The sequence below is a fragment of the Berghia stephanieae genome, chromosome 1 (genome assembly GCF_034508935.2).
Source record: "Berghia stephanieae isolate SIO BIC M18660-M18661 chromosome 1, UCSD_Bste_1.3, whole genome shotgun sequence".
Classification (NCBI taxonomy): domain Eukaryota; kingdom Metazoa; phylum Mollusca; class Gastropoda; order Nudibranchia; family Aeolidiidae; genus Berghia; species Berghia stephanieae.
Window position 1 is genome coordinate 81,068,675 of NC_088360.1, and position 26,339 is coordinate 81,095,013.

Here is a 26,339-nt window from a genome sequence, read left to right on the forward strand (position 1 = left end):
CATTTTTTTTTTAAAATAGTCCGGATTTGATTGTATGGTCCTGATTTCTGAGCACCTAATTTGCAAGTAAAGGGATTGGAATCACTCTGCGGTGAATACGAGGCTTTTTTTTCAGATGCCATCACCTACCACGCGGGTATTGGATAGCTGGGTTTGTTAGATCTGACGGAATGTGCTTCAAGATATACCCGTGACAAATCAAAGAGGTACCAAGCAACTTTACTGTAAGATTGAAGCTACATAAACCGGGATAAAATCCCACACCGTGGGCCTCGTTACTTTGAATGGATACAGCTAATTTGACAAGATGAGACGTTGGTGGCCGATCTGATAAAGTATCTCATCTTGAAGGAAAGTCAAGAATTAATAAATAAACCTGCCTATTTGAAAATTTTAAAATTCTTTATTTATTCTAGGATATAAAAATTGGAGTAAGTAGAGGTAACTTTTAAAATCAACAATTTATCCTCACATGGATAAAATAACACGTCAAAATCCTTTAAAATTATGTAGTTACTCATTAACTTTCATTTTCAATAAATTTTAATGACTTAGAGATGTTCATCAAGTTCTGAAATTGGAGTCAAAACTTTCATAATTCTAGGCATTTTTCATAATCGTAAGCATGCCTGTAATAAAGTATGGCCTGTGCGAAACACTCCGTGTCTTTTACTTTTAGGCCAATAAAAACGTTTCTAATCCACCCAGACTATCAAAAATAAGGGTTTGTGTTTATTAAAATGGATCTAGATACTTTTAATGACTTACAATGTTTTTACTTTACTTGCCTACAAGAAAAGGGCAAATTCCTCTCGGAGAAAACCTTCCAATTCTTCACATTCCCTCCTCCCTTTTTATAACTGTTTACAAAGACCAGCTAATTGATCTGGTCCTATGAAAATAATTCGCACGCTGTGTGTTGATGGTAACGAGTCTGACTCGCTGACACCTTGACGATGATCCGGAGTTGAACTACATACCCGCCCGCAGGATTAAGATTCTGTGGTCCACATTTAAATTTGTCAAATAACAATGCTTTAAAAATATTAGCACGTAATAGCTGCATGTGTCGCTTTTTATTTTGCTAACCACATGGCGTTAAAAATTATAGTAATAAAAACCTAGAATAGGCGCTTTAAAAATGAAATAATTTTTGTGATACAGTGAAAGCTCTAATGAAATAATCATTCAGATCAAAAGGACTTCAATGGATCAGTTGGTAGAGCACTTGTTTGACAAGCAAAAGAACCGATACCTATTACTCCCAACCATCCTCTGTCTGTTCTTCTGTGATTGGGTGTTGAGTCTGTTGAGTCTGCGGAAAGTACTTTGCGATAGACTAACGTCGTATGCAAATGGTTGCAATTAAATGCTATTGAAATGTCCATTAACGCTGTAGAAACTGTTATAAACTACGGCTAAATCTAGCTAAAAGAAAATGTATACATCCACAACTTACCTTAAGTAAGTATACAAAAGTCGCTAATACAACTGGAACTCCCAACGATGTCTCATACGTCAAAATATCAACGATAGCACCAGATGACTTGCATGGTGATTAAAGTCAAAAGTTTTGAGTATTAATTAATAAGAAATAAGAGCAAAGGGTTTAATAATATACATCAAGATAAAATATTCATATTGTAAGTCCGACAATCTCGAGAAATACAATCAACATCTCTGCCAAGCATCCCCTTTGCAATTGTCTTATATACAAGCAAGAAAACATACAGGTGTCGGTTGAGACGTTGAAACGTTCATACGGATACATAATATTATATCTCATCAATGTGGGAATTTGCACGAAGCTCTGGGCCATTGCGTCATTCATTCATGAATTCGTACGAAACCTCGCGTTTTCCCCAATCCACCGACCAATGATAACGCGAGAAATAAATAATATGGACAACCCCCTTTAGAAGTGAGAGGGTTTATGGGATACGCAGCGGGGACACGAGAGGCTTATGAATAATAATATGATAATAATATAGATTCATATTATTATTGTGAAACCTGAATGAGTCCGTGGAATGTTTCCTTGAGTCATAGAGCGTGAAGCTCAAATAGATAAAAAAAAATGATAATTAATAGCAGGTATCACTGTAATTTAATTTGGTGGTGATAATGATTAAAATGTTATTGTTGTAGTAGTGGTACTTTTGTTGTTGTTGTTGTTGTTGTTGTTGTTGTTGTTGTTGTTGTTGTTATTGTTGGTGTTGTTGTTATCGTCGCCGTCTTCGTTGCGGCTTAATAATTATAGTGATAATGGTTGTGGAGATAATGATGATGGTAATGATCATGATCATAATCAATCATGATGATGATGATGATGATGATGATGATGATGATGATGATGATGATGATGATGATGATGATGGTTATCATGATGAAGATAGTGTTGAAGTCTGTGGTGGTGTCCATGGAATATAGGTATATATTTTTTATGATCCTTATTTCGTTTTTTCCCCCAATCGCAACCAATGCCACCTTCCTCGTTTTCCTCTTCCTTCTTTTGAGCCTCCTCCTACTCCTCCATTTAGACCAATTAAAAAAAAAAAAAGAAAAGAAGTGGTAACTGAATTATCAACATAGAAACACACGCATAGCTGTCAGCTCAATGAACATTGCCCGTGATGAGAAGTCGATCATCTAAATATTTATGATTCAGGTGTTGAATAAAATTTGAACTCAATACGCTTCAACAGTCGTAAGGTCACTTCCCTCGTAATGACGCATGATAACTTAGTAACTGGCTCTAAACTATCGGAGCAATGGCGAACGCCCTTATGAAATATTTCTCTGACGAGCATAAAAGCGTATTCAGAGGGAAAAAAGCATTATAAATCTGATGTTTTGACTTTTACACATTCTGATCACAAGACACATGATAAGTTCTAGCCAGCATGAAGAATAAAAAGTACCGATTTTCTTTGTTTAGAACCACGATGGCCGCCGTCGCTGGGCGACGTGACATCAGACTATTGAATCCAATTCTCAATACATTTTTCTACCTTGTAAGAGAACTCCCCGGAGTTGGGCACGGACAGGTATTTCCTGCATTTAATATCTTATACACTTCGCCCAACTATCGTAGAATTCTTTTACAATGTTAAAAGCGGAAAATGGTTGATAAAAATTTTCCGAAATTGATTGTGTTCACAATAATGACAGGAACAACTAACTGGTATTCATTGCAAGAACGATCCTTTCTGTCATACTCGCTATAATCGGAAGGTTAACACACAACCCACGCCACGTGCTAAAGATGATGGCGTCTGATTTCGATGCGACTTGACGAAACAAATTAAATTTTCATGTCAATTGTAAACGCCATGAAAAATTTGGTGACGATTGGTGCATTGGTTTCGGAGCCCTAGTGTTACAAAAAATCCAATTTTACCGAAAATATAATAAGATCACACGAGTCACAATTTAAAGCACTCTACGTAAATAAGCGTGCAATTTGTTGCCTCAATGCAAATTTTACTATTTGTAGGATTAGTCCGTAAAAGATATCTAATATCCTAAGACGATATGGCGCTTGTTGTACGTATTTACCTCACAGCAAGAAACAGCTGAAATCAATACAAAATTAATATGCGTTTCCCTCAAGGTACGTAACCTGAAAATACAATAAATGTAATCCGAACAAATTACCAGATTTCTGGCTGGCCAAAAAAAAAAAAAAGAGAGAGAGAGAGAGAGAGAGAGAGAGAGAGAGAGAGAGAGAGAGAGAGAGAGAGAGAGAGAGAGAGAGAGAGAGAGAAAAGAATCGCATACAAATGTGTAAATATCAGCAGCCACGACCCATTTAATGTCAGGCACTCTGAATGAGTTGAATCTTGTTGAACGGAACGACGCAGCTGACGGGCGACAGGGTAAGTACGGAAGAGTTCGATGACTGGATAGATGGTCATATCATCGTGGTATAAAACCATCGTAAGCAGCTGTCACTTGCTGTCTTTAATCTATCACCTCTCTGACTGTCAAAAAAAAGGATAGTTCCCGCAGCAGTGTAGCGTCATTCATCTTCAAGATTTAATCATTTTCCGCCCACCCATCATAATATCTTTACAAATATTTCTGCTGCACCTATGAATAAGGAGGTTACCCCTAATAGGGCAACGATATTATAACGAGGGGTGTTTTCCGAGCGTGCGGGCAAATGTTTACTTTCTGTGGGTTGGTGGCAAGCACCACTAGGGAAAGTTATATTTGATCTGAGGGTAAGGCATAATAGGCAGTGATTGCTACAGACTCCGCGTTTCAAATCTTTACAACTCCCCTCTACATCCCTTTGTTATTATTCTCCAATTCGAGTTTTAATTTCCTTCCTTTTTGTCAAGGTGGCGTGGTTGTAAAAAGCCCATCACGATTTGACATTTAGAGTAGGATACCGAGTTGAACCCCTGTTTGGTCTCCTGTCAGTAAGCCTTTAAGAAAGATATTTTACACATTCTCCCCTCACCCCCCCCCCACCCCCACCCCCACTTATTTATCAGAAAAAGGGGTACTGATATCTGGGTTGGTCGAGAAGTTGCCTCACAAAAGATGAAACCCCTGCTGTCCATCCGGCAAAAGTGGTTTGCTAACTGAATGTTAGATCTGTTTACTGAAAGACTGACATCCTATCTTAAGGGTAGCAAGCAATTATTACTGTCTGCTTATTGCTTCAGTAACCGGATAAACTTATGGCCAGCGGGTTTTATAGATCTAAAGAATTATTTTTATTAGTGACAGATGTAAAATGTGGTGCTCTCTCTCTCTCTCTCTCTCTCTCTCTCTCTCTCTCTCTCTCTCTCCCTCTCTCTCTCTTTCTCTCTTGGTCTCCCGCTCTTTCCCACTCACCTCCCCTCACCTTTATTTAACCGCGTTATCGTTGACAAAGAGCTATATATCACAATATCAACTAAATTTGCTCAAAGCGCTCTTCAATCGTGCCTAGGAACATTTAATATGCAAAACGAGACATAACTCACGATAAGCCCCAAGACATTTTATTTTGGACAGAGACAATGATGTTTGGGACTTTGGTACTAAAAAAATTATACCAAAAAAAACCCCCCAAAAAACGTGAACATCTATACTGCGCAATATCCACCAACGTGCTCAAAGCGCTTTACAAGTGATCCCTAGCCAGCAGCAACATTTAACATATAGGACGTCACAAGAGGCCTGTCTAGGGGCTAGAGCAAATGAGATAAAAAAATGGCATTGATATATATAAGAACACAAACAAAGAACGTTCGGCTTGGCCTTCGTCAGGCCTGTTAGGCGATATTGCATTTTTTTCCAACAGAGACAACGCTGTTAACGCCAGGTATTTATTTTACACCTGAACACCTGAGTACGTTGAGAGAATCCGAGTAAAGAACCTTCTCCAAGGACTTAAGTATTCGCCGCTCATAGCGGGGTCGAAATTAGGATCTCCCTATCCGAAGGCGAGTGTCATACTACAATACCACATAGCCGCATTATTTGAAGCTCAATTTAATCGATCGATAATTAAGACTTGAAGTAAATGTTTTCTGACCAAAATGGAAAAAAAATGTTTCGTGACAGAGAGGAAGACTTTGTGGTTGATATGCATTCTAACGATTTCTTTTTCTTCTTTTTTCTTTCATTTGACCCAAACAACTTCTATCCAGCGGCGTGGCATGCTTACAGTATAAAGTGGTGCCAGACGAAAATGACTTGCACACGCTATATTTGTAAATATAAAAGAAAGAAAAAAAAATAAAGAAAATACATAGGAGTAAATTTGCATTGTGATGTTTCTATCCCTGCAAATCTTTTAAATAGTTTGTTTATATAAATCACGAACGAATATATTGATTGGAATTTGGTTTTGAGGGAAATGGCTTAAGAGACACACGCAGACATTGAATTTCTCTCTCTCTCTCTCTCTCTCTCTCTCTCTCTCTCTCTCTCTCTCTCTCTCTCTCCCTCTCTCTCTCTCTCTCTTTTGTGATGAACGCGCACAAAGTCAAACACACATATACACGCGAAGATCATATAGCATCACTATCAAGAAATGTATTGCTTAATTCGTTCACATTCCTTCATATCAATTTTTGCAGCAATGATAATAATTAAAATAATAATAATAATAATAATAATAATAATAATAATAATAATAATAATAATAATAATAATAATAATAATAATAATAATAATAATAATAATAATGATAATCGCGGCAAAGAGAGAGAAACAAATGAACTTGTTAATAATCGGGATTTCGATAATAATAAAGATGTTGGAAGTTACCCTATGACGTAAATGACCAACATTAGCTATTATTACCCAGTCCACCAGAGTTGGAGCAAAAAATTCTCGGCACCTGAGGTCGGTTTTTTTTCTTGTATTTGAAGATGGTAAAAATTCGGTGGAGGGGGGCATTTGTATGGTTTTTATCTACTTCACCATTTTGTCTTGCTTACACCACCTTTATATCTTTTTAAAATATTCTATATAAATCTTACCTGTCTCGGAAAATTAGAAATTTATATTAAAAAATGCCAGTAAAATGTTCAATGAAGCAAAACTCAAGTTAGGTAAAGATCACACCTAATAAAACAAATGTTTTGTTTTCATTTTTAGCTATGAAATTCGATGCTAGACTAGTACGAATACTTTAATCTGAACAAACCGTTTTTTTTCCTCAGCGTTTCAGGTTTCTAACCATCTAAAAATAACCCAACGTTTACGGTTTTTGCACGAAGTGAATGGGAGACAAGGTATATATCTAGAGTAACAATTTAAACTAACAGCAATTTCACGACTGATTACAAAGCGGTCGGTAGGACGGGAAGGGTGATTTGATATAAAGAATGGAGATTGATGGGATTGGAATGTAGTTTATGAATAATCAGTCAATTCCATTTACACATTACATATTCACACACACACACACACACACACACACACACACACACACACCTACAAATAGAGAAAGTCACATACAAGGGGCATGTGAAAAGAAACAGGAAAATATTCAAAACTTTCAAACTAGTATCAAGAAATCCCGTTGGTAAACGCAAAAACACGGAAAAAGCAATTTTCTTCTTTTTTTTTTTTTCTTTTTTTTTAGGGGGAGGGGGGGGTCTTCGACACCACCATAGATCAACCCAATAGCAATCTCTGTTATTTTGAATATAGCTACTACAGTCACATGATGGTAAAAGCTGGAGGCCAGAACTATTGTTCGATTTTTGCTTGTAACATGAAGAAAACTTGAAATTTATGATGAAACATGTTGAGAATGAATTGTCTAAGTCTCAGTATCCTCGAAACCTCTCGATAGGTGTCACCAAAACGGCGTAGTCGAGACACACATCATAGTTGGGCCTGATGATGATTTTGTTCTTCTAGAACATTTGATTACCGGCGATTGAACCAGGATCCATATGAGTACTCCAGAGATGCTTCTCCTGTCATCAAACTAAAGTGCAGAACTCGACATCTGACTGTCATTTTGGGACACAATGGATGTAGTTTTATTTTCCCAAAAGGACAACGTGTTAATGATATCTGATATTACCAAACGCTCGATCGTCTAAGGCTAAGGCGACATTGCGAGCGAAGCGAGAAAATAAAAGACTATTTGAAAGAGGTTACTGACATGTCCTCAGCGAAGCAGAGCGGAGCGAGATTTGACCATTTTTCTTCGCTCGCATCGTTCGATGCACACATTGTCTCCAGTTAACACAGCAGGCTCTGAAAGAAATGATGATAACACATTAAGCATGAATCGCTTTGAAACGCTTGTTTTCCATCGCTCTCAGTGAAACCACATAAGTAAATCGCTTCGCTTCGTTCGCAGTGTGGCCTTAGCCTAAGAAACATGGTTTGCCTTGATGGACAGAAGTCGGAAAAAGTATACGAAGAATGCAAGCAGACCCATCCCCAGAACGTAGATAGTCTTTTTTAGTCTCTGACAGACGGCATGAAAGTAACGCTGGACGGAGACGTCCAGAGAAGAGGTTGAAGTCACTCGCAATGTTAAGAATTTAAGAACGGCAAAGAAGCGGGGATAGACTGCCTACGTACATCCCGATATGGTTGGCGGAGATAGTGTCTGATGTCGTTGCACAACCGAAGCTCCCACAAGTGTGGAAGCACGCTTAGATAGTTGCCATTCTGACGCCGACACAGTGGCGAGGAGGCGAACAGCTACAGTCCCATATCACTTCTTAAATGCGGGTACACATTTCAGGAGCGTAGGTTACTAAGTCAGTGGGGACAGGTCCTTAACGTAGCCCGGCCACCTGAGGAGGCGGGTTTCAGGGACGCGAGGTGATACTTCTGTGGGCGGCGCACAACGGAACAGGTCATTCTTCTTACTAAGCATATTGAAGCAGGCTTCAAAAGAAGATTACGTACAGATGCGGTGTTTATAAAGCCATCGGCAGCCCATGATAAGGTGTGTTGCGAGAGGTTTATGCTTAAATTTGGTGAAGGTCATAAAATGCAGAAAGGCTTTGAAACTGGGCTCATCCGTATTAAGGGAAAGACAGTCACCCTTGGAGACGCCACGAGTAAAGCAGACAGATAGACTCAGCATTTATGAGGAAACTGGCGGGAACAAAAAAAGGTTGACGATCAGACTAAAGACCCCCGCTCTGGCACTATGTTATTCCGTCGGCGAACTGAGCTCTAGAGTGGGATAGAAGCAAGATCGTTGAAAAGTTAGATGCAACACTTTGCAAGACCATGCATATCGTGTCGGGAACGCTTGCAACAGCGCCCAAAGATGGGGCCCGATGATGGCAGCAATCCAACTCTTCCTCTCTCTCTCTCTCTCTCTCTCTCTCTCTCTCTCTCTCTCTCTCTCTCTCTCTCTCTCCCTCTCGTGTCTTGAGGGAGACAATTATCTGGTGCTGCTCAACAACATAGATGGGGTAAATGGGGTTTACCTCTATCAGAGACATAATGGTACCCTTAGAACAAGGGTAAGGATTCAGCGCTATGGACTGGAAATTCTTCTCCTTTATACAAGTTGGGAGTGTGTGGAGAGGTGTCAACTCAAAATCTATCTATATGGCGTAAAAATTCCCTTGCCAAAATAAAATAAACACGTGTTTTGCCTGGATTCCGATTTCTCAGTTCACAAAAGGACCTGATATGTATCCCGAGCTCAGCTGACATTTTTAGCAGTGATTTGCTAGCTGGATATTTTAGAATTGAAGGAAAGTACTGAAACATGCAACTGATTTTGTCCTTTTAACGTTTAAGAAACCGGGATAAGGATAAACTCCCGGTACATAAACCTGTAGCTCTGAAAGCCTACGTTATATCGATGTACACACGCTCGAATTTGCTTAACCTTCTTGAATTCAACACGAACCAGATGCATAACCACTCCATCTTAGTGACTTAGCGAATTGTTGTTTTAATCCTGCTTTTCTTTTACAGAAGACAAAGGTTCAAACACATTTTCCTCATATTTTGTTTAGTTGATTAAATTATGTGTGGGCCACGACGAGCCATTCTTTTAATCCCTCATTTAATTTTTATGACACTACTTGGTTATGCCGAAAATTACAAAATCTTTACATCAAATATATATCTGAAAGATAACACCAGCTGTACTAATTCCCCCAGATCCACCCAATTTTGAAGGAATTTGTGTTATCTTTTCAACGTTAAGAAGAGAAATAAGATAAGCGACGAAGATGGGGGCGCGAAAGGGGGGGGGGGGGGGGGGGGGGGGGCGGTGAAGTTGACACCCACTACCAAACACACAATCAGATAATATAGTCTCAATATATAGAGATATTGACCACATATTCATGCTCACACACATACACACACACACAAACACACAAGAAGAAGAAGAAGAAGAAGAAGAAGAAGAAGAAGAAGAAGAAGAAGAAGAAGAAGAAGAAGAAGAAGAAGAAGAAGAAGAAGAAAGAAGAAGAAGAAGAAGAAGAAGAGAAGAAGAAGAAGAAGAAGAAGAAGAAGAGAGAAGAAGAAGAAGAAGAAGAAGAAGAAAGAAGAGAAGAAGAAGAAGAAGAAGAAGAAGAAAGAAGAAGAGAAGAGAAGAAGAAGAAAGAAGAAGAAGAAGAAGAAGGGAAGAAGGAAGAAGAAGAGAAGAAGAAGAAGAGATGAGAAGGAGGAAGAAGAAGAGAGAAGAAGAAGAAGAAGAAGAAGAAGAAGAAGAAGAAGAAAAAGAAAGAAGAAGAAGAAGAAGAAGAAGAAGAAGAAGAAGAAGAAGAAGAAGAAGAGAAGAAGAAGAAGAAGAAGAAGAAGAAGAAGAAGAAGAAGAAGAAGAAGAAGAAGAAGAGAAGAAGAAGAAGAAGAAGAAGAAGAAAGAAGAAGAAGAAAGAAAGAAGAAGAAAAAAAAGAAGAAAGAAGAAGAAAGGAGAGAACAACAACAAGAGGAGGAGGCGGAAAATCCACGAGCTGATAAGCATTCAATGGGGGCGGCAAGACCTATGTTGAGCCATTTTTAACAATGGGGCATCCTGATTCAGATAGGATTAATTCTAGACGAATCATTGAATAATGTAAGACATACTTGGCGGTCAATGACAGCATGAGTCATGATATTATTGTCTCTAAGGATACTTTCCCATTTCCCGCCATACAACAGCATCCACAAGAATGATCGGTTCACATTCAGGTGATGGTATTTTCATCCAGTGGCCTCAAAAATTCAATCAAGAAAAGAATTTATGAAAACGGAAAATGATAGTTTAATTATCTTTCACATAATGCGTGTTATAATATTCATACTATATGTTTGAAACACACATTTCTCTGCAACAATATTGAGCCGTTGAACTAACGTGGTCATTGCACATTCACAGTGTGGTTGGAGAAAGTTTCCATCTCCAGCTTTCTAACTTAAGAAAACTTAATCGCAAATCCTTTGCTCCCCCCCCCCCCCTACCTACGGACGATCTAAAATTCTTTGTTGCCCACCACCTCAAAAGAATATTACATCGGAGTTATTTTTATGCCAAGAACTGAATTATGTTTTAAAAAGTATGAAACTTTGGAAATGCTTAAATGGTGTTTGAGTAAAATGGAAAAGTTATATGAATTCTTAAAGTGACAAAATTTAAAAATTCATGTCTATTATCATTTTTACTATTAGTTTCATTTTTTAGCTTCTGATTCACTTGGTTATAACATGCGATGGATAACTTTTGGAGAGTCTTTTTCAGAGACCATTTGACAATAAATATATTCTGTTGTACATTGATGAATTCTAACAAGCACTATTATTTCTGAAATTTTGAAACCCAATACCTTCTAATTTTACGCGGACTGGAGGTATAATCTATACTTTAACGAGGCCAGAATTACCGACGACTCTAAAAAATATAAATATAAAACTATTTTTTCACATATACGAGTAACTTGCAAATCTTTCTTAAATTAAGGATAATTTTATCACCCGTTGACTCAAATTGTTATTTAGAATATCTGCTAGGCTATACTGATCGGTCCTTTGATTATTTAATTTCCCAAAAGGCAGTTTCTGCATGCTCTCATGTAAGAGTATATAAACAACGTGTCTGTGTCCTTACACCCGTGAGAGAACGTAAAAATTGTGTCTACGTTCGCAAGGGCATTATGGTCGGTCATTTGACGTTGGGAATCGCTCTCTGGACGCCCTGTGGCCAAATTAATTTGCGAGCAGCAACAGACTTTATTACCGGACTGATTTTGATCGTTAATGGCTCAAATGATCCGTCGGTATAATTTGTAATTCGTGATATATTAATTAAAATAGATGAGTAGATGTTCGTAATAGCCTTTATTTCTCCGCAAATATTGCGAGCTCTCCATAAGTTATAATAAATAGCAAATAAATTATTTGACTGCATTTTCAATGATTCAGTGATGGATGCCAGGTCACTGAAGGGAAGGTCCATAGGTAAACTTTTATCTATTTATGTTTTTGTTTGTTTTTGTAAGTGTTCAGGGGTACAACGTTTTCCGATGCAGCAAATGAATGCCACGTTGGGCATTTGCGGTTTGGGATCTTGTGGTATTACACTTGCCTTCGAACCCTTTGGTCCAGGTTCGAGTCTCTCTCTCTCTCTCTCTCTCTCTCTCTCTCTCTCTCTCTCTCTCTCTCTCTCTCTCTCTCTCTCTCTCTCTGGGCGGCGCAATGTTGAGTTCTTGGAAAAGAGCTCTCTGCTCACATTTTCTTACCGCACTCAGGTTTAAAGTGATTACGTGGTCGGTAACAGCGTTTACTCAATCGAAAACAATTGTGATATTGCTGTGCAGGCGCAATGTCTCGTCAGTGTTTTTTGGCTTTGGGCCTGACCCCTTGTAATGCACTTTTAGCACATTTAGTGGATATTGTTCTATACAAAAGCTTAAGTTTTCTTTTGATCCGTTACCGAATGGATGACAATATCTTCAAAACTCTTAAGAATCATACATGCACCAACATGCCACCGACAGAGAAATTTATACACCAAGCAGACTAACGAATTTTGCAGTTGTAAAATCAGTGGTATAGATGTCTTCGGCCTGTCTACGTTTGAACTATATGGGATTATCTTACTAAGCAATGAAATTGGTCATAACATTTGATAACTTAAAGCTTGACACTGTCCAAAAAATAGGTTTCAATGCAAAGCGACAATCAACAAATGAAAGTAAACAACGATCTATATTCATTGATATGTGCAACCGATAAGACAGATGATTTCCCTGAGCATTATTTACAACAACCAACTTTCCACTTTCTTTTGAGTATCCTCGCCTTGTATTGTGACCTTATTTTAGGGAAGTCTCAGGTTTTGGATTCAAGAAGGCTACATATTTCTCCCCTCCCCCGGAAGCAGAGAAACAGAAGGAGACCAATTGGTTTTGGAGAACGGCAGTGGAGAATGTAATAAAGAGGTTGGCTGGACGTAGCATGATTTTCGCTGGTTGGTTCAACATGGAAACCCTTAGAAGCATTTTGCTGGCAATGATGGAGCTGTGAAATACTTCAAAATGCCTATTAAATCATTGTTGTATTATCTAGTCTCATAATATGTTTAAACAACCATATGCTCTTTATTTGAATATTTCACACATCCACTTAGAGCACGGTAACACTTGGTAAGTCGTTACAATAATCTTGTTAACTACAACATTTTGACATTTCTTATGACAAACATGTCCAAAAAGTTTGGAACACAGCTCTGATGATAATATCTATTCTTTTTATTTTATTTGCTTGTTGAGGTGATATATGTGCAAACATTATTGAAGCCTTAAGGACATATTCCTATCTATAAGTTTCGACAAAGTAAAATTTAGAAATTTACAAAATTCCTATAGAGATAAGTGTTTCTAGGTAATGAAGACTGAAAGTCTGGAAACAATAGTGGTAGAACGATTCTATGACTCATACAATTTATTAACGAGACCTTTGACTTTGATAATACTGATTGAGGCCACCTACATATCTTTCAAATTATAAAATCCGTCATGTAGACTTCTCTCCCCCCGTCGCCCATATCATCACTTATCAGCGCTTCTTCCCGCACTATTCAGACATCCGCTCCAGTTCAAAGCAATAATCACTTATCATAGGGACACAACAATAGACCAGACTCCTTGGGGAATTTCTCCACATTTCCTCCCTGACCCCACATATACAGGAATGTCCATCTCTTGTCATTGTAATCCTGATTAACGGGATCCCGGATCATTGGCCGGTTTCCGAATGGTAATTTTTCCAATGCAGCCGATTCCTAAACTGCCGATATTATTTACAAACACCTCCCGCTTCCTTCGTAAAAAAAACCCATCCCCTCTCCGGAAAAAAAAAATCTCCGATCATTGCGGTAACACTCTCATTGCATGCAGGTTGTCACGCACTGCCCACTCCGGTTGCACAGACTAGATTATATATAGAATTTGACGTCACGTGGTTCTTAGTTATTGTATAACCGAACGTAATTATTGGCTCAATTAAAAATTGTTATTATGGAAAATATTTTGCGTTGGCTTGAGAAATATTCCTATTACAATAATGAGTATATCCATAACAATTTGGGTTGTCAGACTTGTAAATAAAGTGGGTGTGGAATTTATTGGACGACTTCTTTCTGCTAAGAAAAGCATTATTACGACGTTTACCAGAATTCTGAAACAATTACATGTTGGTACATTTGATTTATCATTCTTCGATCCAAAACATGTCGGTTTAAAGGGCTCAAACTGTATTTTTAAAATCTATATTGACCTCTCCAGACATTAATGGATTTTCATCTGGTTAATAGACTGTTTCTATTCTCGAGATTTAAAAAGTAATATAAAAGGTCTAAATATTCAACTGATAATATAATTCATTAAAAGAGTTTCATCTTTGAAAATATCTGGATGTATTCAAGTCTACTTTAATCGATCATTTCTTTTGGGTTATACCTACCAATCCGGAGTACTTCATAATGATAAAAAAACATAATTATAATAAGCTCGAAATTGTTAGACTATCTCAAGGCAAAGGGCACAAGTTCTTGTCATATTAATAAATGATGATGATGGTATCTTTTTCTCTAAGTTTTGTTAAAGATTCATAGTATTAGTTTAATTAAAAAACGAAAAACATAGATTGACCCCTTTATATAATATTTTTTGGCTTTGTCGTAAAATTCGGTCGTTAAATACAGTTCTATGATGAAAATAATATTTGGAAATTTCGCAATAGATGCTTTTGCTATTTTTATAATTATGAAATATTATGCATTACAAAATTATAAATACAGTGAATGTTCTTGACATAGCGCTAACCATGTGATGGCGCCGTAAAAACAAAAAGATTGGCAGATCCTACCTCAGACCCCTCACTTTCCATAGCAAATAATAGAAAACAACCCAGAAATATGTGGCTGTTATGTGGCAAAAGAAGGACATACTCATAAATATTCGATCACGCATCAAATACTGTCAAAATTTTCGTATATTATGAGACAAATGGTAACATTCATCAACATTATTGTCGATTTATTTTTAGACTTTGGTAAAGTTAATGATTCAAAATTAAAGCGCTTCTGTGAACAAAACAATAACTATTTGGACACTGATTTTCAAAATAATTTAGCCATATCTGATTAATTTAACTAATATATCATTTTATTTGTGCATGTTTATTTTTACTAAAAGTGTATTATCTACAATATAAACAATAAACGGGAGACCTATTTTGTGCGCAACGTTGTTGTTCTGAAACAACTTATACAAAAGGAGTTACGTCAACAATATTGTGACTACGTGAAGGGCATGTTTAGCCATGATGAGAACGTAAACCAATTTACTGGTATGAAAAATTCTGGTCATACATTAAACACAGAAAAATAAACAGAAGTGAGATAGTCTCAATCAAGGACAATGAAAAGCTCCTCATCACTGCTTATGACAAAGCAACAGACCTAAATGCCCAATTTCAGTCTGTCTTTTCTAAAAAGCAACCTTTAACACTAAAAAAAAATGAATAAAACAATATAGCAGACAGAAGCAGTTACGTCAATGAAAATCAGCCTGTGATAGAAAACATAAATGTTACGGAACGGAAGAGGACATTACAAAACGTATTCAAAACTTATTGGATCCTACAAAGGCTAGTGGACCAGACAACATCCAAACAAGAATTTTGAAAGAGCTTGCAGACTGCGTAGCACCCTGCCTCTGTTTGATTTTTCAGAGATCACTCGGCACTAGTGAAGTCTCAGAGGATTGGAGAAAAGCTAATGGAGATTCCATTTATAAAAAAGGAAAGAGAACGATTCCTCCAAATTACCGCCAAGTGTCTCTCACTTGTATCTCAAGCAAGATCATTGAACACATCATTGTCAGCCAGATAATGAAATACACCGACAGGTATGACATCTTATATGAACCCCAACATGGTTTTAGGTCCAGGCGCTCATGTGAAACACAATTAATCAACTATATTGGTGACGTTTCAAAGTCTCTCAAGAAGGGCCAGCAAACTGATGTACTTATAATGGCCTTCTCTAAGGCCTTTGACAAAGTTGACCACAGCATATTGTGCCACAAGCTTCGACAATACGGGATAAATGGAAAAAATCAACAGATGGATTGACAACTTTCTGAAAGGCCGTACCCAATTAGTGTTTGTTGACGGTCAATCATCAAGTCTGTTTAAGTTGAATTTGGTGTTCCTCAAGGCTCAGTCCATGGTCCTGCTCTCTCTTTCTCTCTCTCTCTCTCTCTCTCTCTCTCTCTCTCTCTCTCTCTCGCTTATATATTAACGACGTGGCAGATGCTCTTGAATATAAAGCTCGCCTTTTTGGAGATGACACTATTGCATACTTGATAATAAAATCACAAGAGAATGGAGCACATCAGCAACACTACCTTGAGAAACTGGCGGCTTGGGAATAGAGGCACCGCATGGAGTTTCATCCAGAGAAATGCAATGTCATTTCCATCTCCAGAAAGAAATCTCCAATCACATGCAATTACAAGCTCCACAACCACACCTAGGAGCACATTATAGTATCAGCCAAATGTTTAGGAATAACAATAAGATCAGACTTGAAATGGGACGAGCACATCAACAACATTACAAATAAGCGAACAGGACCCTGGGTTTCCTCCGAAGAAATTTAAAGATTAAATCAACAGGCCTCAAATCATTTGCTTAAAATCATTAGTTCAACCACAAACTGAATACGCATGCACTGTTTGGGACCCATACACAAAACACTTTGTTGATAAACTGGAGGCAATACAGAGACGAGCTACGGGAAACTATGAGAAAACATCAAGTGTGAGCATCATAATTGATCAACTTGAATGGAAGTCACTCCAAAATAGGAGGAAAATAGCACGCCTGACCATGATTATAAGATAAAGAACAGCCTGGTGGGGATTTCAAATCATGATCTCCAACACCGACACGGACATCCAGCACTTTTCACATAGACAGTTTCATCCGCCTGACATCCACCAAAGACCTCAGAAAATTCTCATTTTACCCCAGAACCATCACTGATTGGAACAATTTACCGCGGGAAGTTACACCTGCACTTACTTTAGATTTATTTACAAAGCTTCTAGATCGCTGCTGAATTTCACATTAATGTTATTGTTAATGTCAAAATCTTCATGAGTGAAGGTGGCCATTAAAGGAGATTCAAAACTTTTTCCGACTTCTAAAGTTCCTAATCATCAGCCTTGAACGCGAAACCAAACAATAAAAACGGTTTCAATTTCAGTGTTTGAGTTTGTAATTTGTATCGATTGTAAAGATTTAGTTCAATGTGAACCCGTAATAGCTTTCCGGTCTTTACATTTGGATGTCTCACTCGCATAATTATAGAATGCTTTGTAGATTTATTTTCATCTTTACGATTCACTTCGTAATTTTGACTAAGAGTCACTAGTTTCACTCAACGATTCTCACGTTGACGTTTCTTTCACTCAAGTTTGCTCCATGCTCATGCAGTGATTGATTAGGATACATTTTTAGAAAATACACTTTTCATAATAATAGATGGATTATGTTTTTTTTTTTCAATTGGTAACAGTTACAATCTAGAACGTGTGTCAATTTTTATTAAAAAACAAAAATAAATAAACCCACTAACACAGAAACCCCCCGGCCCCCAGTAATTGGAATGTCATCAAAAGTAATTTTTTTTAAATCTCCGTCTTTCAACCGACAAAAGTCTAGCCTATTCATAACATTATTGAATCTCGCCCTTTCCTGATAAGGAAGGGTTTTTTTAAGCGAAAGTATCCTACTCAATCCCTTGTCGCATCTTTGACAGTCTGCTTCTAGGCTGCTAGGCATTGTGTAAACAAAAATGTTGATTAGATCCATATGACATGATTAAGGGTCAATTGCAGCATAGTTCGGGTCATTTGCATCTAGTTATCTGGGTCATGTTTTGACGGCGTCATATAATGGTTAGCTCTATACGTAAATATTTGATTCATGGTTGAATATCACGATTTTTTGAAAAGCCTTTCTTCAAGTACCATTTCTTATATTTAACCTTTTTATTTTAAAATGTAGATAAAATGAATGCACGTGAATACTTGACTTATTGTAATTTTATCACGATATTTGGAAATGCCTTTTTTCAAGAACCACATATTTTGTTTGACCTTTCACCTTTCAATTAACAATGTTGTTTGGGTACCAAAATATCTTGATATCATCTCTTTAATTGAACATCGGTAGGGGTGTCCCAAAAGCAACGAATCATGATTTATTATTTTGCCCCAAAGGCATATTATACGTTTATATAAATTCCATCTTTTTTATCACTACATGTAACTATGACATCAGGATTATGTCGATATGTCAATTCATTTGAAAGGGCTATTTAGTGAATGTGTTGTCGGTTATTCAGTCCCTTGATTATTGACTTGAGTAATAATTACAAGAACTCATGCCCACTGGACCAGTATCCCAGTATAGAAGGAACGAAGTTGACGTCACTCATCTTTGTGTTATTATTTGAAGACCGCATGTTAGTTATTAGTGCTCACTAAAATGTATCAATCAGAATACACACGTTAAAGGTTACACACAGTTTTGTGTGCTGTTATATTTAATCTGGTTGGCGGATGTTGTGAGTATTTATCTAAACGCATGACATCAATTGAGGATTATTGTTCTTTAACATATTTTGAGTTTTGTTTATCCGTGGAAATCAATTCTTAGAAAATGTGTATGTATATGAGTTGCCCTCATCCTAATGTTCCCTGTGTTGGACACAACTAAGGAAGGCAATCAGTGCAAAATACCTTCCCCCTGATACTATGAAAATTATTCTTTCTTTCCTAGTGCTCCATGTTGCCGTAAGCAGCTGAGCTGTTTCTTCAACATCTCTAGTTTACAACCCGAAATTTTGCATTCATTTTTAAAACGCAGAAAACTGTTCTTTTTTTAAAATTATATTTTGTTATGGGACGGTGGAAGTGAGCAGCAGGGGTCTGATTCATGGAGCGGGACTACGACGATAGTCCTAGACTAAATCCGTTGTCTCAGACTAAAAGGCGTTGTAAGATATTCATGAAGCCGGACTACGCGAAGTCTTAGACTAAACGAGGGACTAAACGGGTGAAATTTACACCCGCGATTTAGCAGGTGCAAATATCGTAGTCTGAGACTAAATTTCAAAATCATAATATGTCCTCTACGCTGGGGGAAGTAATTGTACAGCGATTAGAACAAGAATACCCGACAGTTTTTGATTTTATATTTATTTTTATTTATTTATTATTTATTTATTTATTTATTTATTTATTTATTTTTTGGTTTTGTTTATTTTATTTTCTTTACTTTTCTCGAAGATTCGACAATCGCACATACACTCCTCATCTTGCCCATCAAAACATCTGCAGGGACTCCTCCCTCCCCCCCCCACCCCCCCCCAACACACAGTTCATAGTACTTCCTCCTCCTCCTCCCTCCTCCTCCCCCTCCCCCTCCACACACATTCTACTATACTACTACTACTACTACTATACTACTACTCTACTCTACTCTACTACTACTACTATCTACTACTACTACTACTACTACTACTCTACTTACTATACTACTCTCTACTACTACTACTACTACTATACTACTACTACTACTTACTACTACTACTACTACTCGTACTACTACTACTACTTCTACTACTAACTACAACTACTACTACTACTACTACTACTACTACTACTACTATCTACTATACTACTACTACTACTACTACTACTAACTACTACTACTACTACTACTACTACTAACTACTACTACTACTACTACTACTACTACTACTACTATACTACTACTATCTACTACTACTACTATACTAATACTACTACTTACTAACTATACTACCATTACTACTACTACAATACTACCATACTACTACTATACTACTATTACTACTACTACTACTATACTACTACTACTACTACTACTACTACTACTACTACTACTACTACTACTTACTACTATACTACTACTACTACTACTACTACTACTACTACTACTACTACTACTACTACTACTACTACTACTACTACTACTACTACTATTACAACTACTACCATTACTACTACTACTACTACTACTACTACTACTACTACTACTACTACTACTACTACTACTACTACTACTACTACTACAACTACTACGACTACTATTACATTTCTTTTATGTCTTTTATCGTCCATTATTTTCTAGAAATTTCACGTCTCTCACTGGCCTTATCATTTCTATTACACCGCGCTAACGATTCGTTCACACTCCAACCATCGTTGAGTACAGACGATGCAATTTATACTGCATTTCATCTTATTTGTTTTCAACGTTTATTTGTTTATTGTTGTGCCGACGAGGGTTTGTACCCGAAACGCCCATTGTCTGTATTGTTTCCACCGATTCCTCTCCATCATCACTCTTTCGTTAGTATTTTCGGGACCTCATGCTTCAGGCAGCGCCCACCGCTCTCTACTTAGAACAATGCTACACCGTGGATAAGAATCATTTAAGTGCCATCGTTATTTATATTTACTAAAAACATTACACACACACACACACACACACACACACACACACACACACACACACACACACACACACATTCTCAAACAATTTTTACACCCCTAAACTTGTCTCACTATTTTTATTTGTGGGGAAAAACAGCAACAAAACAAAAAAAAAACAAAAACGATCAAAACAAACACGAAGAAGAAATAGATATGATTTCTGTGCCACTTCGTATGACGCATGCGCAGCTGGAAAAGTAACACATTTCTATGACGTGTTGTGAACAACAAGATATGAAGTGAATAGAAAAGTGCCAGAAGACAATAGAGAATAAAAATTTTTCGCGGCGGTGGTGGGGTTCGAACCTGCGACCTTATTGGTACGACAACTCCGCCTGGCAGGTGAGAGCGTGGCTCTACCGTGTGAGCTATCAACGAACACAAAAATATTCGTTTCAAACTCAAAGTCATTACTAGATCCCTCTCTCACCCACTTCTTGAGACCGCCGATTCGTTCGTACACCACCATCGCGAATAATTTTGACCAGCAGTTAAGCTTAATAGCCAATATTCTCAACACAAACATATAACATAGAAACGATTGAGACATTGAGTATGCTCCGGTGTATGGGGTGAATTTTTAATTCAGAAAAGTGAGTGGAGCAGGCACTTATGTTGGTAACAACAAGATATGAAGTGAATAGAAAAGTGCCAGAAGACAATAGAGAATAAAAATTCGCAGGTTCAAACCCCACCACCGCCGCGAAAAATTTTTATTCTCTATTGTCTTCTGGCACTTTTCTATTCACTTCATATCTTGTTGTTACCAACATAAGTGCCTGCTCCACTCACTTTTCTGAATGACGTGTTGTGGTACGTTTCCGAGGAATCCCCAGTTAAAAATAGATTGACCTCTGTAGTCTGAGACTTCGCAAGCGTAGTCAGAGACTTGAAAGTCAGGGACGAAGTCTGACTCCATGAATAGCTTACTTTCCGTAGTCTCTGACTTCCCAAAGTCTTAGACTACAAAGTCTCAGACTTTGCTATAGTCTGAGACTACCATAGTCCCGCTCATGTATCAGACCCCAGTCTAAGATTTTGGGAAGTCAGAGACTACGGAAAGTAAGCTAGTCATGGAGTCAGACTTCGTCCCTGACTATCAAGTCTCTGACTAGGCTTGCGAAGTCTCAGACTACAGAGGTCGATCTATTGTTAACTGGGGATTCCTCGGAAACGTACCACAACACGTCATAGAAATGTGTTACTTTTCCAGCTGCGCATGCGTCATACGAAGTGGCACAGAAATCATATCTATTTCTTCTTCGTGTTTGTTTTGATCGTTTTTGTTTTTTTGTTTTGTTGCTGATTTTCCCCACAAATAAAAATAGTGAGACAAGTTTAGGGGTGTAAAAATTGTTTGAGAATGTGTGTGTGTGTGTGTGTGTGTGTGTGTGTGTGTGTAATGTTTTTAGTAAATTTAAATAACGATGGCACTTAAATGATTCTTATCCACGGTGTTGCGTTGTTCTAAGTAGAGAGCGGTGGGCGCTGCCTGAAGCATGGGGTCCCGAAAATACTAACGAAGAGTGATGTTGGAGAGGAATCGGTAGAAACAATACAGACAATGGGCGTTTCGGGTACAAACCCTTCGTCGGCACAACAATAAACAAATAAACGTTGAAAACAAATAAGATGAAATGCAGTATAAATTGCATCGTCTGTACTCAACGATGGTTGGAGTGTGAACGAATCGTTAGCGCGGTGTGATAGAAATGATAAGGCCAGTGAGAGACGTGAAATTTCTAGAAAATAATGGACGATAAAAGACATAAAAGAAATGTAATAGTAGTCGTAGTAGTTGTAGTAGTAGTAGTAGTAGTAGTAGTAGTAGTAGTAGTAGTAGTAGTAGTAGTAGTATAGTAGTAGTATGTATGTAGTATGTAGTAGTATATGTAGTAGTGTATAGTAGTATAGTAGAGTAGTAGTAGTATAGTAGTAGAGTAGTAGTAGTAGTAGTAGTAAGTAGTAGTAGTAGTAGTAGTAGTAGTAGTATAGTAGTAGTAGTAGTAGTAGTAGTAGTAGTAGTAGTAGTAGTAGTAGTAGTGTAGTAGTAGTAGTAGTAGTAGTAAGTAGTAGTAGTAGTAGTAGTAGTAGTAGTAGTAGTAGTAGTAGTAGTAGTAGTAATGGTAGTAGTTGTAATAGTAGTATTAGTATTAGAAGTAGTAGTAGTAGTAGTAGTACTAGAAGTAGTAGTAGTAGTAGTAGTAGTAGTAGTAGTAGTAGTAGTAGTAGTAGTAGTAGTTGTTGTTGTTGTTGTTGTTGTTGTAGAAGTTGTAGTAGTAGTAGCAGCAGCAGCAGCAGTAGTAGTAGTAGTAGTAGTAGTAGTAGTAGTAGTAGAAGTAGTAGTAGTGGTACTAGTAGTTGTAGTAGTAGTAGGAGGAGTAATGATAATAGTGAAAGTAGCAACAGTAGTAGTAGTAGTAGTAGTAGTAGTAGTAGTAGTAGTAGTAGTAGTAGTAGTAGGAGGAGGAGGAGGAGGAGGAGGAGGAGGAGGAGGAGATTACTATGAAACTGTGTGTTGGGGGGGGGGGGGGGGAAGGGAGGAGTCCCTGCAGAGTGTTTTGAATGGGCAAGATGAGGAGTGTATGTGCGATTGTCGAATCTTCGAGAAAAGTAAAGAAAAGAAAATAAACAAAACCAAAAAATAAATAAATAAATAAATAAATAAATGAATGAATAAATAAATAAATAAATAAATAAATAAATAAATAAATAAAAATAAATATAAAATCAAAAACTGTCGGGTATTCTTGTTCTAATCGCTGTACAATCACTTCCCCAGCGTAGAGGACATATTATGATTTTGAAATTTAGTCTCAGACTACGATATTTACACCTGCTAAATCGCGGGTGTAAATTTCACCCGTTTAGTCCCTCGTTTAGTCTAAGACTTCTCGTAGTCCGGCTTCATCTTACAACGCCTTTTAGTCTGAGACAACGGATTTAGTCTAGGACTATCGTCGTAGTCCCGCTCCATGAATCAGAACCCAGATTCTCACCTCTAGTTTATATTTTGCAACACGTGTCTAGACTGACAAACTCCTCTACTCTCACCTCCAGGTAATAATTAAGAAATCCAGTGATATTTGATAACGTTTGGAGGCTTTTTCTTTGTAAAAAAATTATTGAACCTCAGTAACTCGACCTGAGAGCAGACGCCTTGACTTTAAATCAAGGTTCAATGTTTGTACTGCTGTACAACGTGACCCATCGTCTCAACACAGTATTGAGTCAGTGTTTAACCAGTTAACTGCCGTGCTATGGAAAGACACTTATTAAAGCAATTTGGTCAGAAATCTCGTCCTTCAAATATCAATCGATTTCAATGACCATCGTCTTTTCATAAACTCTCTAACCTATAATCTCACGAGGTTTGAGTTTTTGCAAAGATTTGAGTCATTGAAATTGATCGATATTTGAAGGACGAGTATTCAGACCAAATCTTTGAATGAGAGGATAATGTTGTTATGTTTTTTGTTTGTTTTTTGTTTGTTTGTTTGTTTGTTTGTTTGTTTTTTAAGTGCAAAAGACAACAAATATGTGTCTCTTATCATTAAAAAATTCAATTTACTCCTCTTTAAGGGGATAACGTTTGTCACATATTATGTCCAACACAATGAACACTATTATTATTAGGAGGGATAAGCACATTTAAACACGACGATACCACAATGTTCTGTTCTTTGTTTTGTTTGAGGTCGTGATCATAACTAAATCGTTTATGTTAATCAAATCGGATCTTTGGGAATGGGAGGAAGGGGGGGGGGGGGGCTAAGTGGCTTTTGCAAGTGAGCAAAACTCTCAATAGCATAAAATTCATCATTCGAAAAACAGCAACACTATGATTTTCAGTCCCGTGTGGATTGGTCTTTTTAGTTATAATTTGGTCACCAACCAAGGAATTAAATTGGACTGCAAATGAAGTCACTCAATATTGACATAATACGAGATTTCGGTGGTACGTCACAAAAACATTCGATTTCAATTGGTACTGGAAGTAGTTCTTTTACCACATCACCAAATGCTTCAATACGATATAAATCCCAGGTGAAGCAGATGCGGCAAAATAGATTTAAAAGTTAGATTAGAATGATTTGGAATGCGAAATTATTGTTTTCAACATTATAAGAAGCTGTAATCAGTTTGCTCCATCAATAAAGCGTACACCTTTAAAACAAGTCTTATAGCTTTGAATATAATTTGAATATTCAGTATCGAGTTCACCACACTATGATATCGATTATGATTTGAGGCGATTGGACAACTCTGCCGTCCTTTTTTTAATAAAATTTTTTAATAATTTTTGCCAGAAAACTCGTTCTTCAAATATAGATCGATATTAACTAATTGATCGAGTTATCTGGGAATTATTTTAATCTGTCGAGCTTGAAGGATGAGTTTTCTGGCCAAAATCTTAAATTGTGTTATTATTGTTTGTTTGTTTTCAGAGTAGGGCAGACATATCTATGAATTAAGATCTCCCAACTTGCCTAAATGTCAAATCTAATTCCTTTCAAATATAACAAAAGTCATAATATTATAATATGCCCTATTCTTTTCATTTCAGGAGGACAAACGTAAATTATGGAAGTTAAAATCTTAAGCAAATATCCAATTCCTGAAATTGGTAATGAGTGGTCTTGAAATTAGTTAAAACGCATCCAGGAGACTAAGCTATCGGATTGTATAATAATATAATAAATTAGTCGTATCTCTTAGCATTGCAGCTTTTCTTTCAACGACGTAAAGTTCCTTTCAAAAATAAAATCACTCTCGATAGAGCGGGTTATAAGTGGCCCACCACATCAACTCGGTATTAAGTCTATGTGTGGCTATATGGTCTTCTGGTATAACATTCGTTTTGAATCGGAAAGTCCTGGGTTCCAGTCCCGCTATGAGCATACCACAGTTAAGTCTTTGGAATAAGACACTTTTCTCACATTCTCTCACCATGCTTAGGAGTATAATGAGTACACAACCGTTGTCTTTGGCGGATAAAAGAGTAATTTCGCCTAACGGGCATCAAGTCTCGTCCTACATGTGGGCTAGGGATCCCTTATAAAGAGCTTTGAGCACATTCAGTGGATATTGTGTTTTTTTTTTTATGCCAGGGTAAACAAGATGCTGTTATCATTTTAAAGAATTATTAAAATATAACAGAAATATAACGTTTTGATTTTTTTAATTTAAAGAAAGCATGCCTGTCTTCCTTAATAAATCATAAAAGTACCCCAAGTTTCATTCTTTTTCTTCCCTTAATTTTCAGAATTTTTCTCGAAACCTTACACCCATCCAACACATTTTTTGCTCTCACTCAAACAGAAAAGCAATAAGTACAACATTCTATACATAATAGTGTTAAGCATATAATGATCTCAACAACATAGTGTCACGTATTTTATAGCTAAAATTAGCAGATAATTATTTAAATTTTGGGATGTACGAATGAAATCAGAATGAGAAAATTGTTGGCTGTATCGTAACGAATGTGATGATTTTCCCATGGTAAGGAGAGTGTTAAGAATATAAATTCAATTTTTAACATCTTAATCATACCGACATAATGCCAACTAAATAAGTCACAAAATAGGAGCCGTCTTAGTAACATTTGAAAAACTTGGGACAAAACTGTTCTCAATAGTTTCTCTAGGATAAAAGATATGCACAATGTGACGGTCAACCCTCTCGTATAAACCTCTATCAGATTGCCGTCGCGATTTTGCTGAGACCATTTGCGCAATTTTACTCTAATTTGAACGATATAATAAGAACTGATGTTAAATTATTTCCTA

At 37.1% G+C, this 26,339-nt stretch overlaps 1 protein-coding gene across 2 annotated transcripts in view; it reads right to left on the reverse strand.

Moving 5' to 3' along the window:
• Nucleotides 1-26,339, reverse strand: part of LOC144958679 (bone morphogenetic protein 2-like) — a 65,490-nt gene that overhangs the window by 32,576 nt on the left and 6,575 nt on the right. Inside the window, exon 1 of one of the 2 annotated variants that reach the window (XM_078890811.1) lies at nt 1,460-1,770. The exons of the other annotated variant lie outside the window; for it this stretch is intronic. The gene's annotated coding sequence lies outside the window, so the exon portion shown is untranslated. Of the gene's footprint in view, nt 1-1,459; nt 1,771-26,339 lie in introns of those variants that run through there. 2 annotated transcript variants of the gene reach the window in all.